Consider the following 6,000-nt stretch of genomic DNA (forward strand, 5'->3'; position numbering starts at 1 on the left):
ATGGTCGGAAACGCTACCTTCTGCCTGTTACATACTTTTATTTAAGGTATTTTTTACAAATTTTATAAAGAACTTGTTTGCTCATTTTGGGAATTTGACTTGTTTGGGTTATATTTTATTAAAACACGTTGCTTAGTTGATAGCGAGAGTTTATATATAAGTACATACCGTTTTATTTGTACTCATGTTTTTGGGAATTTTGAAACACAATCAAGTTAAATCTATTTGAACGTCTGTATCATATGAACCCTTCTAATCAGATAATAAAATAGTTAAACTTTGTAGGTTGCACTCTTGGGGATTATATGTTTGTGATAAAGATAAATAATCTGTTGTAATTTGGAATTCCAAAAATGCTGAAAAAAAGATACCCAATCTTAATAAAGATCTCAAGGGCTGACAATCGAACGCAATGTTGTCACCATACGTATTGCTTATTTGATTTCCTAAATATAAAATTGCACTATTAAAATCATGCAAGGATGATCAATAATAGTATCTGCCATCAGGAAGTCATACTTTCTTTCCTTTAAAACCGCCATTTAACATAAAGGAATTGGATCACGAGACTCTTAGCATCAACATTATATAAACAGAATATTATTAGAATATTAGGATTAGACTGGTCAGCTGGAAATATTCCGTACACATGTCGCAAAGGAATACTTTTACCATTTGACAAGTATCATATGGTTATAGATATAGCCGATACTCGTAGAGTAAAAGAGTTTATTAAATTCGTTGAAAATTATGTAACAGGCAGAAGGAAGCGTTTCCGACCATATAAAGTATATATATTCTTGATCAGGATGAATAGCCAAGACGATCTGGCTATGTCCGTCTGTCCGTCCGTTCGTCAAAGAAATTAAGAAGTTATTGATCGTTATAAAAAAGATAAGGACCGATGCTTTACGTTCAAGGAAGCCAGAGTTCGCCGATTTATGTTCCGGAACTAATGATGAATGTAATAAATCATTTTAAATTACAAATTAATTGAACGTTAATCGACAGAAAGGGAAAAGTTCGTTCCACCGTGTGTTTGAATTTGATGTCGCAAGGCACAACACGAATCGAAATAAGCGTTTCAGAACCTTTTACTTTTCAGAAGTATACTGTGAATACGATCCCATGATTGAAATTGATAAATACTTTACGAACTTAAAATGTGTTTAACACAATCCATTTTTAAATGGGATCACTTCGGACCAGCTTTCAAAAATTATTTCAAAGTATCTGCCTTAAGTTATTGCGAACGCCAATGCTCAGATCAGCCCGGGACTCATTAAAATATTTTCTAATTCCAAAGTTGCAGATCGGCAGAATTCATTCTTTCAATGCCGTCTCCATCTCCACATGGTTTGTTCTAGTTGTGACCCTTAGCGCTGTGCTGCCGAATCAACAAACAGTCGAAAATACAAATCGAAGTCAGACAAAACAATTTAAAATACCTAAATAACTGTAGGGATAATACAAATTAAGTTTATTTGTTTGGGTAATGTTCACAAGGTTTTAAATTATGATTGTAAATTGAAAAAACTACGACTCTCGCACTATGGACACATCGACTAACCTCGTTAAAAATTCAGCAGCGACTGACTTCAACATATTCTTTGAGAGACACCATGGGAGAGAGAGACTGTTGGCAATGCTATTAGGATCTGGCTGATGAAATACTTGGCGGTTCTGGGTGAAATAAGAAACAGTGTGTACACTTCCAATACATCTAGGCTGCCTAATTATACTTACTTACACCAAGCCCACATAACTTACCTGACTTATTTCCTGTAGTCGCTTCTAACGCATGCTAAACGGTAGACGAGCATTTTAAGCGCAATACAAAATTGCAAAATCTTACAATAATAAAATCTTACAATAATATAATCTTACAATAATTTTACATCTTACAATAATAAAATTGTCAATCTTATAATGCCGTCTCCATTTCGACATGCCTCTGAGACAGTAGTGACCCTTGGCGCTGAACAGACGACCCACTAAAACGACGAAAAACTTGTCCTCAAATTCCAAATATTCCCGCTGTAAGCCAACTCTGCAAAGGAAGTAAACTAATAAACACAATCACAAAAATCACGCACAGAACAACACGGAACTACTACAAACGCATTACTTACCTAAAACAAATAAAACATGACTATAATCCTCCATCAAAGCAAACCGAAGTCACCTATGTACCTGAAAAACAATCCAAAATCAAACAAAACAAATTAATTTACATAAAATACTTATCTCATTTTTATCGCATCCAATTCCATGGTCAAACTCGACGCTGCGGCCCTGAGAAACAACTCTCGGCCTTGCGGCTCCAAGATGTCACCCCACATGCAGCGGACACAGGACGCGGTGCTCCTGGCAATGCTCGGGGATCCTCGACCGAGACCCACTCAAATGACGGCTGCGCGGGACCCCTATCCAAATTCTCCCCATTCGACGACCGGCGGCAAATCCTGCAATTTAGTAATTGCATAGAACGAATAAATACCGCTGGAGCAGTAGAATCCACCACAAACTGACGGCTGCGAGGGAATTCCTCGTTGTAATCAATAAATAAATAAATGTAAATAAATTGTGGAGGCTTGTGGCAGATTTCATTCTGCTCCCGCTTGTCCACCAGTAAAGGTAAAGTTTATTTATTGAGTCAGAGCGATACAACCCTTTTGTTAAACCTATAATATTTTAACAGATATTGAAGGCCTCGACTCTTTCGAGTTTTGTTTCGAGTTCATTTTAGGTTGATAGTTTTACTCTTTAAGGTTCTCTTAAAGACTGATGTTGGATTTAGAAAACATTTATATGGGAAAATTGCATTTACTTATTTATTTACTGATAAAAGTTAAATTCGCACATACCTATTTCTGTTTTCAATATAGGCAAATTAAAAACCTAGATAAAATAAACGTCTAGTAATGCAGGATCATATTCGTCATCCACTGATCGTAAATAAATGTTAGGTTGACTTGCCTCGATGAACTGTAATGGTCGGCATGGTAAGCGAAAAGAATTTGCAAATAGAAAAAATTATAAATGCAATGTTGGCCACTTACAACTGAGAACTTGACTCTAGGGATGGGTTAGTTAATTCAGTGGGTATGCTTTTAGGCTGTGGTCGATAACCTCAGTCTAATCATCGATTAACATGTCCGAAAACGTTGCCCAACACTGAGAGCGTCTTCCAACTTTCCAATAGAAGCACAGCTATAATTATTGGAATTTGATGGTATATGCCCACGCGGCTACAGTCCCGCTCTTTTCGTAACCAGAAAAATATTCCGGCTAAAACATTGTGAAAGTCCTCTTAATAGAGTTAAGGATTAAGCGCAACTACTTATTAACGTCGTCTGATCGGTGACGTGATCTGATCACATACTGGAGGGAAAAACGAAACTGCCCCAAAATTTTAAGTGACAACTGGGTTTTTCGCGGTGGTTGCCTCGCCTTGGAGCCCCAACCACGTGATTCGCCTAACCCCCTCGGAGGGAATTCTCCCAAGAGAATAGGTATGTCGCCTACTTGCACTAGTGCCCCAACTAAAACCCGCTCTGTTGGCAGTATCAAGTTCCATCTGGCCACCGGGCCTCTGCAAATACTGGCCGGTCGGAGGGATTTCTGAACACCAACTAGCGTTATTATACTGCGTAGGACAACCCCTGGCTACGGATAATTGAAGCAATTGTCTTTCCGGGAGCTACGCCAACGTCCCGAAGCCTTACCCTTCGATTAATCCCTGATTGGACACTCCGACCTATCTATATATGTATATATCGGTGCGCAGTAGAACAACTACAACTAACCGCACCGCAGGATGAGCTAAGCCGCAGCAGTTACTTTTCCCAGTCAGAATCTTTTTGGAAACCAAAACCTGGACCGTCAGCGGATAAGGGATTAGGATAAAAGTAGTACAGGTTGCTAGACCATACGGAAGTCGACTTGCGAGAGTGTGTTTTTTTCGTAACCGCCGTCATGTAGCCCCGTAATTTTTATACTTCAATTAATTTCCGCTAGCACTGACAACCCGTACCATCATTTCACCGCTGAAAGGCCTTTCAACGCTGGAACTGGACACATGTGAGTTCGTAAAGCTAAGAGTAATTTCGTATTGTCGTAGCGTATGCCATACCTACATTCTTGCAAGAACATTTCAAATGAATATAAAGATTAGGGGGTGACTGAAAAGAAAACAAAAAAAATATATATATCTAAACCTTGAAATTAACCGAAATTGAAATACTAGAGAGCCGTTACGAAAGGACATTTTTTTTATTTTTTTGTTTTTCCATAACGCGACCCCATATGGCCTAGCATTCTTATTCAAAAATATTTCTAACCTTATGCATAGTTCATTTAATAGAAACCCCAACATTTAACCATAAATATTAAGATAAGACATTACAAAATGAATTAAATGAAATACTTTTAGATCTAAGGAAATGTAATGAATGGAAATTTCGATAGTAGTTTAAGTAAATGAAGGAGATTTTTTTAGTTTTCTTAATTTGTTTTGAGTAAGCGCTCAATGAAGTTGCATAAATGAATACTATTACTACATCTTATTTGTTCGGCCGTCCAGCCTCTTTTGTAAATAAATTTATTATATGAACTTAAAAAAAAAATCATGAATTGCTAAACCTGTAATTATCCTGAGTTGACATAGCAGCTTAAATAAAATCGGAAGTCTCTATAGGGAATCTTCGAAGATGCTATCGTGAAGATTATGGTCGGGTTGGGTAGAGAAAGCGAGGTTCAAATTCCACCAAAGACCTTGCTACCGTTTAGTCTTGCTGTCGTCTGTAACATTTTTCTTTTTTTCACTTGGCGAGTTCCGTTTTATTTTTTAAGTTTTCTTCTTTTAGTATGGAATCTACAAGCCTGGTAAATTATAGTTTCCGTAGGAATCCTAACAATTAAAGTATGTGTGGATCGTTATGAAAGGCAATCCGACCCACCCCATCGCCGAAAGAGCTAAGGCACCAGAGGATTCCGCCCGCCATTATTCATAATCGAGTAGGAGAAAAGACGAAAATGCTGTTCCAATGTTTTTGTTGCGGGTAGATGACATAGATGGTTCAAATACTCCCCTTAAGAATCGATTTATCGAATCCTCTAAGTCGGTAGCCTTTACATAATTTTGATTCGATCCTTCAATTATTACTACTTTAGAGTCTTGGGTTAATGGAACACTTGTTTCATTTACTGAGTCAACAAACTCTACAATAAGATCCATTTGTATGCAGTGCCGAGGTATTATAAGAACTGATCCTGCGCAATTTAAGGTAATCCATTTTTATACAGCCATAGGACTTTCATTTTTCTTCGTTTGTCTGTATATTAATCGTTTGTTTACTTTTTTGATTATTTGAGATCATAGGTGTTTAGTTTTGTGAGACAGGCAGGGAGCCAACATATTGAACTTTCAATACTTTTGCTGCGGCTGGCAGCTGATAGCTTGGCGTTTAATATTCTTCACTGTATAATGTTGCAAATTTGGTATGGGTTTTGTTATGGCTGCAATGGTCCTCGTAAAATTGGAGATTAAAACTGAATAAGCTAGTTTAGAGCTGGCATCGGAGACGCAAAGCAGTTTACGTAAAATTAAATAAAGAATTAGCTGCCTAGTTTAAATACAACACTAGGTTTGTCCAAGAGTTTTTTTTGTTTTTAAACGTGCTGGACCATTCGGAAAAGAATGGGGCTAGTATAGATATTAGGTATAGCTCATAACTAGTAAACACGTACCAACTAAGCTATTTATACCCGTTACTCGTAGAGTAAAAGGGTATACTAGATACTAGATTCGTTGAAAAGTATGTAACAGGTTGAGATTCAGCATGCCGACTTCAGAGACATAGAAGCAGCGCAAGTTGGTCGATTCATGTTGCCACGCCCACTTTAACGCCCACAAACCGCCCAAAGCTGCCACGCCCACACTTGTGAAAAATGTTTTTATATAAAATGAAATGAAAAATGTTTTGATATTTTTTCAGT

The sequence above is a fragment of the Drosophila teissieri genome, chromosome X (genome assembly GCF_016746235.2).
Source record: "Drosophila teissieri strain GT53w chromosome X, Prin_Dtei_1.1, whole genome shotgun sequence".
NCBI lineage: Eukaryota > Metazoa > Arthropoda > Insecta > Diptera > Drosophilidae > Drosophila > Drosophila teissieri.